Source organism: Lolium perenne, chromosome 3 (genome assembly GCF_019359855.2).
Source record: "Lolium perenne isolate Kyuss_39 chromosome 3, Kyuss_2.0, whole genome shotgun sequence".
Taxonomy (NCBI): Eukaryota; Viridiplantae; Streptophyta; class Magnoliopsida; order Poales; family Poaceae; genus Lolium; species Lolium perenne.
The window spans coordinates 67,456,994-67,471,662 of record NC_067246.2 but is presented as its reverse complement, the minus strand read 5'-3'; positions in this window follow the sequence as shown (position 1 = coordinate 67,471,662).

Below are 14,669 nucleotides of genomic sequence, written 5' to 3'. Positions count from 1 at the left end.
TATGAATGAGGTGACCCATATTGCATTGGCTAAAGTTTAATCTCCCTATCTATGATAAGGTTACTTGCTTAATACCTTATGTGCTTCTCTAATTACTAAGAATTTGAGAATTGGTTTTATCTTCTACCAATTAACTTCTATTATTTTCCCCAACTTATCATTAAAGTACTAGAATGATTATGGTTCTTTTTATAGTTAACTTTGGTTATATGGACTAATGATTTCTCACCATATAAAGTATGGAGTTTTACTCTAAAGTTTTCTTAGGTCCTTTAATTGAGGAATAAATGGATTATAGATGTGCTATAGTCCTACTTATGATCACCTAGTGATCCACAAGTTGGGATTGAGATATAAGTCTGGATTTGCTTACTAGTGATCCCCCTATGATTTCATGTGGTGAATAAGATCTACTAGTCATATAAGTGTTAGCATTTGGATTATTCTCCTATTTCTCCAAAGTATGGTCATGGATTAGGCTTGATCCACTTGTTCTTAATATCCTTATCTCAAGTTCTTAGGGTTTATGATCATTACTCAATTTATAATGATCAAGGTTTGGCTTCTAAGTTATCTCTCATTAAATAGGTTTCTCACTTCCATGATCAAGCATTGTCTTGATCAACTAGGGTATAATACTTCTAATTTACCTTCTTGAATGGGACTACTATGGTTGCCTCTAAAGTTTATATCCCAGGAGAATGTCTGAGATATTATGTTAAGGTTCTACTTAATCAATGATGATATAATCATCAAGTGTATGGATAGTTATCTCCCTCATATTCAATTGTTTCCTTAACTACTTAAGTGTAACACCATAGCTTGGGGCTTTCTTATAAAGGAATGGTTTATCCTAGAGTTTATGGTGTACTCACCATATCTCAATAGGTATCTAGTCTAAACTCCACTTGGCTATCTTGGTTGAATTAATCTCCTCCTTACTTTATCAATTCATGGATATGTTATTATTCCATGTGATACTAGGTTGTCTCACCACTCCAAGATGTAATGGTTAATCTCCTAATACTTTTAGTTCACAGGTTGTCCTTTATTCTTAATTAGGTAAAGCTAGGATTGATATGAATGGACTCTCTCATTTGGAAAGGACTTCAATGCTAACCTAAGGTTATTCTCCAAAGATAATGATGTGGTCACCAATATCTATGGTTAACATAAATGGGTTCTCTCTCTAGGAAATGTCTTCAATAATATCCTAGGGTTTCTCTCGAGATGATGATTTGAATACATGGATGTATATTCAAGGTTTAGTTCAAGGTTTATCATTGATCCTCTAATAAGTAACATAGAACTCTCACTTCTCTAGGTTTGATGTATATTAATATGTAGTAGAGAGGATTATATATTTCTAGAGTTTATCTCCTTGTCTTGCTTCCAAGAATGAAGTAAAATAAATACCATGAGATTCATGGTAGGATCATGGATTAGTTTAAGACATGGAGAAGATAAGTGGAGAATAGTTTCTTCAATTATTGTTACTTGATTTCCAATTACATGGATGTTCACATGTTATGGCTAGGAATATCATGTTGTGATATTTAATAAGATCAGGTAGTTGATCATTGAGTAAAGTGTTGTTGTGTTGATTATTAGTTCCATTTGATCTAACCCCTTAGATCAAATTATCTCTACCGAAAACAAAGTTTTAACAAAGTCACATTGAGGTTTATAGCGCTTGACTTGATGAGCTACTTCAATTCCACCAAGGTCAAGTGAAACTTCAGTTACTGTGACTGTTTTACTTTAAAGCGCGAAAATTCCCCAGATTTTCTATGCATGAATGCAATGCACACATCTGTTTCCTCTAATTTTGTAACCCCATTACCTGGGATATTACAGTCTCTACCCCTTAAACTAAACTTCGTCCTCGAAGTTTGATATCCCTCACGTTTCGGAGTGTGGATCTGACTTGTGCAGACTACATCTTTTCTCAAACTCCTTGGTGATCTCACTGGATATAATTGAATATATCCCTTGTCCAGATTCTTCCTGGAATCCATTAGTGTTTGACATCAAACAACTATTACTTCCTTTACTTCCATGATTTCCTCCAATATTATAAGCTTGTTTCCTTTCTCATTGAATATTCAATGATTGGGACTTCTTCTTGTACTGACAGTCTTAATTGAGGACTAATTGGATAACATTCTCCTATTTGATAAAATAGGTCTTTGTTTTTCCCTTACTACCAAAACTGCAATAATGGTACTTGGTAAGGTACTAAACATGGAATGGTCGTGATGGTTTATTTTCCTAAGAATGGATTAGACTAATTTAGTCCATCCAATCATGGTTTATAGTTGATACCTATAACTATTTTGGATTACTTAGGTTCCATGAAAGGAATCATTCAAATGGACTTAAGTTTTGGTATAGTCAATCTCTTTTGGTCTTTGGCCTTCTAGGGCTGTATTTGGTCTACGATATTTCCTTCGTTCAACTTTATTAACCTTAGTTTACTTGAGCTTCCATACTTCTGAGTAACTATTACTCACTTTCTCAAGTTATAGTCCACTTCTTACTTCCGCGAGGTATGAACCTCGGCTTCTGGTCTGACTTCCTTCTGAAAGTAGTGTTCAATAATCTTATGAAAATAAGATCGAACTTCCTCTCAGTTCAGACCTTTTGCTTCTATCAAGCTTAAAGTATTGAGTTATTGTATATCTAACTCAATGTTTACTCTACCCCTTAGAGTTTTCTTATGGTCTTCAACTCCTTTTCTTCCAACCATTGGATTGATGGTTAGAATATTGGTTTAGGTGTAGTTCATGGTTCATATTCTTATAAGTTCTCGCGAAGAATATATGTGGTGTATCCACTCAATTGTGGACATCCAATATGAATCCTTCGACTAAATGATTATAGGTCATTTTTATTTGGCTAACAAAATTTTATTTGTTCACAACTTCTTGGTACAATTAATCCAATAGTGGACTACTTGATACCAATTGTGGCTATTTGTTATCTAAAAATGGATTCTATTTAGGTTCTGATCAACTGGACGAGACATCCTCTACTTTATCTCGCAGTATTGATACTATACCAATTGTGGTCTTCTGATATCAACTATGGTATTCTTATATCTGCTACGGTTTCATAAGTCATCTACCGTTTTCGAGGTTTCATTGGTACAAGAAAACCACTAGCTGACACTTTGAATATAGTATCCTAAGTGATTTCCCATGCATTCCCTCTTCTATGTTTACTATGGATCTGCTTGAGCTTCACCATAATCACCAGATTTCTCACCCTCATGCTTCTCCCGTACTAAAGTACTCCTCTGTTGAGGCTAAGCATGAGTTTTGATTGGTACTTCCTTCTGAATATTGTGGTTACTTCCCACAACTTTGTTTCCTTTATCTGATGAACCTTCATCTTGTCTTCGGAATCTTCCAGAATTCGTCGCTTCCTCACACGAATACTATTACCCTCTAGATCTATAGCATCAAGTAAGGACTTGATATTGCAACATGCACTTGCATATCAAAGTCAAACTTCATGTATGGATCTAGTCAAACAATGAAAATCCAATAAGATCCAAGAAGATTCAGCTTTGTGCATATAATACACACCATCATAAGCCTGAATATAATAGTTGAGTAAGACATCTCTAAACATCAGGCTCTGATGTGTAGTATATAACACCACATAATATAGGTTTATATCGTGATACTTAGTACGAATATATGGGGTTCTACTATTTGTCTCAACATTTACCTCAATTGCCCAATTGCATTGAGATAAACTTGACACAAAGTGGTCTGGAATAGTGGAAGTTAACCTAGTTTTGTTTGGAAGTACTTACAAAGTATTATACCATATATAAGTGCTATTGAGGACTATTTTGTATGATACCACTAGTTCTAATATGGTTACTCTGAATACATATTTATTAGGATATAGTTCCTATACTTCTAAGCTTTTCTACCATAAGCATATGGTCATGATGTGCTTGGCACACTTCCCATATTTTTGGAACACAGTTCTTGCACTATTGTCCGGCTTCTTATTGTACTCCTCCTAAATGTTTATGATGTTCTATTCCATCACATAATGAATCTCAAGTGAATCATATGTGATTACTATTTCTACCATGTAAGTAGACATATTTTATTCCTATCTCTCTTCCTTACCTCCCATGATTGACTCATCATGGTCTATACTACCTCATATAACTCATAATTATCACTTACTATCAACTATTTCACAAGTTTGGATAGATTTTACTTACCCATTACTTGTTTTGGTATACACCTTCTAATAGGATATTTTTCTTATACCCATATCTTTGTTACTTGATATTACTCATATTACAGGTCTGGATAATTCTTATTTAATCATAACATATGTTGGTACACATCTTCCAATAGGATAGCTTCCTTATGGTTGTATCCTCTCTTTGGACTACCATGTATTGTATACCAACTGTGATCTACCCATCTATTGTTTAGGGACTTAATTGTATACTACATGTTTGGGAGTAGCTACTTTACTTAGTAAAGATAAGTAAGAAATATTGACTCAAGTGTGTCAGGATTATTCTCAAGTGAATACCCATCTCAAGTCATAATTTATTTGGTTTGACTAAGACAACTTCCTATGGACACTACCAATCCTATAGGTCTCCTTTGAAGGGTTTTAATCCTAGGGTCAAAGCATTTGCTCTGATACCAACTGTGGTGACCCGGCATACCACTGCATGGTGTAGTATGCAAGTCTGATATAACACCAATGAAACACCGTTCCACTAGTATTATATCGCTCAGAGTGGTACAACAGAAACATATGCGGGTCCAAGGTATGTCTATAGAATTACAACATTGACTCTGTTACATAAGATCATCACAGCCTCCTACTTTACAATGAGGTAAATCTGCAAATAAACTCCAGAAGAACGACTCGTAGTCTAATCCTATCACGAACTCTATTTGTAGAGTATTTGACTAGCTATAGAGGCTATGAATAGATTCTAGCTAAGTAGGAGCTAGGTATAGGAAGCTAGTTCCCTTCTATGGCTAAACTAGGTTTTCTCCTTGTTGGATGTGTAACTGACTCCTCTGACAGGGTCCTGTCTCTTGAAGTAGTTGTTGACTCCTCGGTCTTCGAGTTGCACTGTAGATCCTCCTTCGATGCCTCCATATCTAAGCAGGGGATTTAAGAGTGGGATGAGTACGAGCGTACTCAACAAGTTCATTATAGGAAAGAGGTGTTTAATGCACTAGCTACGATATTAGACCAGAAAGTCTAATACCAATGCAAGTTTTCATAACCATTTCTTCAAAAGGTTGCTTTTATTCAAAAGAACTATGTCCGTCAGCCTTCACCGGTTTACTAGAACTTCATGGAGCTCCTTTCCGGCCGCGTTCGTAGTTCCATATCCCGGAACAGGGAGTGACAGGTCACGGTTCTTACACTCTGCAGAGGTGTGTTGCTTTACCCATAAGAGATCTTAACCTTGGTGCCAACCGAGCTTAAGTTCTCGTCCACACTTCCTTTGGTGTGAGGCCCGGTATAAGGTCTAGCCAATCATGTTCCTCCGCTACCTCGAACACCCACCCTTTGTTGCATGCCCCGACCCTGGGTCCTCGCCGGTCCCATTATTCCCACTCACGGGTGGACCCCGACCACGACGACAGTTTGGGATCGAACCAAACTCCTTCGCCGGTAGCTGCAACCCATCATAGACCGCAATACCGTGGGGACTTAAGGCTTCCCCAGCCAACCGCTTGCACTTCGAGCGACAAGTGTCTACGGACTATGCCGTGGGGACTTAAGGCCTCCCCAGCCAACCGCTTGCCCTGACAGATACAAGTGTCTACGGTAAAGCGCATCCGTTGATGAACGAGAGGTGGAAACACTTTTGACTACTCCGTCCCACTCCGGATCTTATGGTTAACACGGGTATTACGGCACAAGAATCACTGGCGACATTTGTTGTTTAATCCTAGATGGATATAACCCTTGCAATGGAACCTCCACCATATCAACACAATCCATGGTTCCATTGCCCACCACATAGTCATATTCATAGTTATGAAAGTAGTGGTTTTGATTTTTATGCAATAGTGATAACCATAATACTTTGCAAGTAATTTGATAGAAATACTCAAATGACATGAGCAAGTGATGAACTTGCCTTTCTTGACTGCAAGATTATGCAGGCAAGGTCTTCGATATGTGATAACTCCAAATTCTGAAATAGCATCATCGTCCGGTAAGGACGATGTTTAAAAGATTGGCAAGGATGCAATAATGCATAAGAATGAGATGCAATTGCTCTAAGCGTGACCTAACCCCGATGATTTAGGATCAGTGAGTTGTAATGATTGGTTTAGGGTGTGTTGCACTTTTAGAGTGATTTACATTCAAGGTTCTTATTCAGATGTGATTTATTTGGTATTATAAACAGGTAGATAATAAAGCATAATAATCAATTGAGCACACAAAGAATGCTAATTGGCATAATGTTAACAAGTAAAGGACGGTGGTCAGTTTTAGTACTATATGGCATGGTTAATGATTAATTATCATATACTTTAAAAGAATAACTTTTGAAGAACATGTTCTTAAATAAAGAACAAGTATGATAATTAGGTTGATGGGGTTCTATGGTTGACTATGGTTTCATTTAGTTTCTGGAGTAAGTATTAGATGGATCCTAACAAGGTTGGGATTCGTCAATACCAGGTGGAGTTATGCCTAGGCATCCTAAGCAATTAATTACACGTGGGTGCTATCAAGATTGGTTTATTTTGCGAGTGATAGTGGCTAGGGTTTATAGGTCCTTATAAGCAGGGTTGATGATGATCCCTTATTTTCTTCAAAAGAATAACTTTTGAAGAACATACTTCTTAGGTAATAAGAAGTATATCAATTTGGGTTGAGGTGGTTTAGGTTTTACTATTGGTTCTATTAAGCAAAGAATAATTGGCTCCTAAATAGGATGGTTGATAAATATCCAATACTAGTAGGGTTTAGTGGAATATGGTTAGGTAATGCTCGAGGTTTGGCATAGTTGCTCCTGAGGTTCATTACATTGGTGTGATGCTAAGTAAGAAGGAATATGGATGATGGCTTTGGTAATAGGATCTAGGGTTTACACTTGGTTGACCCTACTGGATTGTTTAGGTCTGATGATGATGAACACATGGGATACTAATTAGTAGTGTTAGGGTTCCCATATTTTATGTGGATTGTTTAAGCATTGAGTTGCTTAAGATGAATCTATGATTACTAATGAAGTAACATGATCCCATGTTACTTGGAGGTTTAGGTTTGAGAACAATTTAGGGTTCATATGAAGTAATGGAGCTAGGGTTTTAAATGGCATTAGGGTTTTAGTATCCCACATAAAATTATGGGTTTGTGTTCTTAATTCAATATGGAACTTAGGGTTTCCTAATTATTAATTAGTTCTTGGATTAATAACTTCATTTGAAAAGTTGAAGTTATTAATAACTTTGAAATAAGAATAATATTGAATTTGGCATTTTATTATTTTTAAATAATTAATAATTAAGATAATTATTAATTAGGGTTTAAATCCTTCTGATAATAATTTAATAAGTTAATAGTAGAGGAAAATTAATTTTAATGTTTTCCTTATTTACTTTCTGGTTTTTATTTATTTTATACATTTTTCCTAATTATTGAATTTTAACTGAATTTATGATTAAAATTAAAGGCTTAAATAACAAGTATTAAACAATTAAATTTTTATTAAAAATAAAAAATTTCATATTATATTTTTATTAAATAGAATTTACTTTTATAAGAATTTTGATGTCTTATTTTTATTTTTCTGAGTTAATATGATTTTTCTACAATTATTTGAAGTTGCAGTAGTTTTTGAATTTTGAATTAAAATGAAAAGAACTGCTGAATGCACCCTGCTGGTTCTACCCGCGGTCACTGACCAGTGGGCCCTGATCCACGTCAGCCGCCACTGTGGCGCCGATGTGGCATGGCTCACGGTGGTCTGCGAGGTGGTCGACGACGGCGCCGGCGTTCCCGGGCTCCCGCAGGGGCGTGCGCGTGCTTGTTCAAACGAGGGCAACGAGGTGAATCTACTGGTGGCCGCGCCGCTCGGAAATGGTCACCGGAGCATGGCGGCCGGTGAGGAGCGGCGGCAGTACTCATGGGCTAACTACACGGCGGTGATACGGCGAGCAATCGAGAGGGCTAGGAGGTGTTTGAGCATCAGTGCCTCACCCTGGTTGCGATGGACGCGACGACGAGGTCGATGGAGGTCCGGATCGCCGGAATTAATGGCTCCGGCCATCGGAGGGAACGAGCTCGATGGAGAAGATACGGATCGCCAGGGCTCGATTCCTTCTGCACGATGGCCATGTCGAGGTCGGCGATCACAGTGGTGGTAACGGCTTGGCCAGGGAAGGTCTCTACCGGCGGCGATTGAAGATGGCCGGGTCGGCCAGGGTTTCGAATTGGGGCGGAAATTGAGCAGAGAGGGAAAGAATTCAGGCCAGTGCTCATCTCTCGGCTTTTATAGTGTGCAGGTCGAGCCTCGTCACGTCTTCGGACGCGGAGGAGCTGCCACGGCGAGGAGAAGCAAGCCACGGTGTCGTGGTGTCCACCTTGCGCCAGGAAGGGATGAGGACGACGCCTCCCCAGTTTTTTTCTTAAACGAAGGGGTAAGTGGGTTGGCGTTGGACTGCGGCTTGGGCCGTGTTGTTGGGCTGCCGAGGTGGGCTGGACCTTGGGCTCCTGTTGGGCTGCCACGGCCAGGTGAGCCAAGGTAAGGGTTTTCTCCTCTTTTCCTTTTTCTGTTTTCATTTTCTGTTTTATATTTCCTATTTGAATTTCATATTTGAATTCTGTTTATTTTTGCAGATCTTTCATTTGTGAGTTTTATTAAGATCTGGTGCAATGATTATTTCACCACTATTTCGTTTGAAACAATTATTTTGTATTGGATTATATTGCATATTGTTGGCTTATTCAAAATAGCAATTAAACATGAATTATGCTCTCACTTTGATTTCCCTTTTATTATGAATTCCCTTTAATTTAAAAATGTAAGAGTTGATACTTTCTTCTCAAGGTATTTCTGAAGTTGTTGTTATATCTTAGTTCCTATTTGACTAATTAATCACTTGCATGTTATTTTATGTGAGCAATTTCTATTAAGGTTTTGTAGGTTTGTTGATAACCCATATTAAAATTAACATTAGTGTTATGGTCTATTAACACTTTGAAATACCTAGAGTAGATATTACTCTCCTCAAGGTTGGGTCTTAATTAAATAGATAAGTGGTTGATAATTACACTTATGGTTTTAATTATAAGATGTATCACAATGGTTTTTCTCAGGTTTAATAATTGAAGCATAAGATTTTATTAATATGCCACACTAGGGTTCTAGTGATATTTACCTAATGGCCATTGATTTAATTCTCAATTATGGTCTAGGTTTATATGGTAATCACCATAGTGATACCATAACTAGGGTTGAGATATAATTTTAGTTTGTATGAATGAGGTGACCCATATTGCATTGGTTAAAGTTTAATCTCCCTATCTATGATAAGGTTACTTGCTTAATACCTTATGTGCTTCTCTAATTACTAAGAATTTGAGAATTGGTTTTATCTTCTACCAATTAACTTCTATTATTTTCCCCAACTTATCATTAAAGTACTAGAATGATTATGGTTCTTTTTATAGTTAACTTTGGTTATATGGACTAATGATTTCTCACCATATAAAGTATGGAGTTTTACTCTAAAGTTTTCTTAGGTCCTTTAATTGAGGAATAAATGGATTATAGATGTGCTATAGTCCTACTTATGATCACCTAGTGATCCACAAGTTGGGATTGAGATATAAGTCTGGATTTGCTTACTAGTGATCCCCCTATGATTTCATGTGGTGAATAAGATCTACTAGTCATATAAGTGTTAGCATTTGGATTATTCTCCTATTTGTCCAAAGTATGGTCATGGATTAGGCTTGATCCACTTGTTCTTAATATCCTTATCTCAAGTTCTTAGGGTTTATGATCATTACTCAATTTATAATGATCAAGGTTTGGCTTCTAAGTTATCTCTCATTAAATAGTTTCTCACTTCCATGATCAAGCATTGTCTTGATCAACTAGGGTATAATACTTCTAATTTACCTTCTTGAATGGGACTACTATGGTTGCCTCTAAAGTTTATATCCCAGGAGAATGTCTGAGATATTATGTTAAGGTTCTACTTAATCAATGATGATATAATCATCAAGTGTATGGATAGTTATCTCCCTCATATTCAATTGTTTCCTTAACTACTTAAGTGTAACACCATAGCTTGGGGCTTTCTTATAAAGGAATGGTTTATCCTAGAGTTTATGGTGTACTCACCATATCTCAATAGGTATCTAGTCTAAACTCCACTTGGCTATCTTGGTTGAATTAATCTCCTCCTTACTTTATCAATTCATGGATATGTTATTATTCCATGTGATACTAGGTTGTCTCACCACTCCAAGATGTAATGGTTAATCTCCTAATACTTTTAGTTCACAGGTTGTCCTTTATTCTTAATTAGGTAAAGCTAGGATTGATATGAATGGACTCTCTCATTTGGAAAGGACTTCAATGCTAACCTAAGGTTATTCTCCAAATATAATGATGTGGTCACCAATATCTATGGTTAACATAAATGGGTTCTCTCTCTAGGAAATGTCTTCAATAATATCCTAGGGTTTCTCTGAGATGATGATTTGAATACATGGATGTATATTCAAGGTTTAGTTCAAGGTTTATCATTGATCCTCTAATAAGTAACATAGAACTCTCACTTCTCTAGGTTTGATGTATATTAATATGTAGTAGAGAGGATTATATATTTCTAGAGTTTATCTCCTTGTCTTGCTTCCAAGAATGAAGTAAAATAAATACCATGAGATTCATGGTAGGATCATGGATTAGTTTAAGATATGGAGAAGATAAGTGGAGAATAGTTTCTTCAATTATTGTTACTTGATTTCCAATTACATGGATGTTCACATGTTATGGCTAGGAATATCATGTTGTGATATTTAATAAGATCAGGTAGTTGATCATTGAGTAAAGTGTTGTTGTGTTGATTATTAGTTCCATTTGATCTAACCCCTTAGATCAAATTATCTCTACCCAAAACAAAGTTTTAACAAAGTCACATTGAGGTTTATAGCGCTTGACTTGATGAGCTACTTCAATTCCACCAAGGTCAAGTGAAACTTCAGTTACTGTGACTGTTTTACTTTAAAGCGCGAAAATTCCCCAGATTTTCTATGCATGAATGCAATGCACACATCTGTTTCCTCTAATTTTGTAACCCCATTACCTGGGATATTACAGATCGAGTCCAAGACGACGACTCCGACCAATCCCCCTCGCCACCAAGGGCAGCCAGGAGCGGAAGAAGAGGCGCCATCAGGAGCTCGAGGGAGATGACGATAGCCTTATTATGGAGATCGGTCGAGGTGGAGGCATCCTGGACTCCGGCCGCCGGAGCAGCGAGGAGCACCTCCAAACACGACCCGCTCTGGATCTGGCCGAGAAACCAGGGCTTCAACTCCCCAACTAACCGGCAAACCGCTGGGAACTACTCCTAACCTAGGAAAACCTACTCCGGCACCTCACCTCTGCCACCTCCAGCCGGCATCGCCGTCGGAGGGGCTCGGGATCGGCCCGGTTTCTCTTAGAAACACCTCTGTCTACTGTAGCAGGGAGAGAGAGAGGAGGGGGGAAAGTGATCCAATCTGTGGTCCCCTGATGGTATACTCATACATGATGTATTCCATGACAATTAGTTGTACCTAACCCCAGACTTCCTGTCCTCATACCTAATGGTAAGATCAAGGTAGCTCCTCTTGTTGTTCTTCAAGACCTACAAATCCCTAGAAATGCAGGTTCATATGACATCCCAGTTGCACTGGGAAAATGTTTCTCCCGAGGAGGCAACATGGGAGGCTGCTAAATTCATACAAGCAACGTTCCCAAAAATTTGAGCCTTGAAGTCTGAAGTTGGGCGGGGAGTATTGTCAGGATCCTGAACCTGTAGCAGTCATCCATTGTCGACACTTGCTTAATCGTATAACGGATATTTGCGGCGTCTTTGTGGGGACAACATTCTTATCCTCCCCCAGGAACAACGGCCCATTTTCTATTGACACAATAAGGCCACAATAACAGGATAGTAAAAGAAGTCGATCTAGCTACTTATTTTCCTGCATAGCAGAGGTTGCATGTCAAATCGCACGTTGGTAAATGATCCACCTTTGATTTTGTAGCCGCCACATAATATAACTCATACAAAAAAAACAGAAGAGGTTAGCAATGTCGATTCTACACAAAGATAGATGGGAATGGGATGCAGAATTGCACAGTGATGGTGCATCAGCATCACACGTCAAGCAACATATGGAAGTCCTTTAGCCCGCGCTCCAGAGCTAAGTACTACGGAGTATTTATTTTCCTCTTACTCTCTAGCCTCCGGGACACAGCATTCACGTCTCTATCTCTGGATCACTGAAATGCTATACTAATATACATCAGGTAGACAGTAACTTTAATCTGAGCTTATTTTGCAAAGAAAGAGCTGGTGCAGAACACATACAGCACTTGAATTTGCACAGTACAGAGTAGAAACAAAAACAAACCCGATGATGACATTTATTTTTTCATTCACATTATGTTTTTTAAACGCATCTCACTTGTGGTTCAGATGAAAAGAAGATACTTGTGTGCTGGTAGTGTACTCAATGTTTAAGAAATCGGTAAGCTTAACTTATCGGTCAGCCTTAAAATAGAAATTAATCATTTATCAGCCGATTAATCGATTTTATCGGCCTCCCATTTATCGGCTTATTTTTTTGGTAAATCCTAATTTTCAGCACTAAATTTTCTATAATATGATATGTAAAAATAATATTGGAATATTGAGCAGAAGTATTACCATGATTATTTGCATTTGAATCAATAAAAATGAAAATTTTGAGCTGATGCACAATTCTACAAGACCATAGAACGAAAGTATTGACTGCCGTACCGAATGCCAGCAAAATTTCACTGACAACCGGCCGAAATATCGGTCACCAGAGTGAAAATCGGACGAAATATCGGCTCTCAAACAGAAAATCGGCCGAAATATCGGTGCCGCGATAAATTAGCCGATATGATGAAATCTTATCGGTTACCACCCGATTCACGATAAATAGGCCAATAAATCAATATCTCGAACGATTTTTTGAACAGTAAGTGTACTTTATGACAAACTCATTGACACAAACATGCAACCATTCCTCAACATTATTAGACGCCGATGATCATAATGTTTCTGAGACAGCAATGTGTGAGTGAATTTGTAAGGAAACTAGAGAAGACGTGTCTGATGAGACAAATAGCATGAGATCACGAAAATATGATGCTCTGTCTCAAAAGAAATTCAGTTACAATCGGTCAATTTGTGAAGAAACCCTAGGAAAAAAACAGAGATGTTTGTACTTTGTAGGCTACCATCGGACTGTTTTTGCATCAAATCACTACGAATTATAGAGTCCAGGTACTACACATCAGTACAATGGGCAAGATACAATGAAGAAACCACGAACTTAGCAAACATTACATCTTCGAAACAATCTAGGGCAACAAGCAGGCCGCAGCAACATGCTGTAGTAAGAAATCATCAAACATCGATCAGTTCCCGCATCATCCCAGTTGGATGATCTCAGTGCAGACTCATCCATCGTCATCACTTGTTGTCGTCGTCGGAGTCGTCCGAGGAGGAGTCGTCGGAGTAGCGGAGGCAGACGTCTTCCCGAAGTCCAAGGCGAGCCAACATCTCACTACACTCTTTGTCAATCCTTGCGCGGTACTCGGCCTCCATCGCGTCGAATTCTTCGTCGCTCATGTCGTCGTCATCTTCTACCTCTGGCTCCTCCTCCGCCTTCCTTTTTATGCCCATCACGCTCCTTGCGGGCGATCGGGAGAAGTCTGATGCCCGCCTCGATGAGGAGTTTTCGTGCTCTTCGCGGGAATCGGGAGAACTCTGATCCGCCGCGACAAGGAATTCAGGCGAGTTTAGGTGGGTTTGGAATCGGTGAATGGAGGATTAGGAATTGGAGATCTGTGGAGGCGGCTGCGTGGTCTTTGCACTATATAAAGACGGAGCCTTGCCTTTTTATTCTTTCTCCAAGACTTAGAATGATCGTCGGAGTCGGACTGGCGCACGGTCCGTCTTCAAGTCCAATCCGTTCCACAGCCACAGCCCCAGGAACGTCAAGCAACACATGAAGTCCTCTCGCCCGAATCCCAGAGCGAGTGGACAGTAGCTTTAACCTGAGCTGATTTTGCAAAGAAAGAGCTGGTGCAGAACACACATAGTACGGAGTACTTGAATTTGTACAGTACTAGAGAGTAGAAACAAAACAAAATAAAACAAAACAAAACAAACCCAATGATCTGACGTAGTCCACAGAGGACATCAAATTTTTCTTTCCTTATGTTGTTCAAATGGTTCAGACGAAAAGATGATACTGCTGGTAGTACTCCGGGGACGAACTCATTGACACAAACATGCCAACCATTCCTCAGCATTAGTTAGCTAGACACCAATGATCATAATGTTTCTGAGACAGCAAGGTGTGAGTGAATTAGTAAAGGA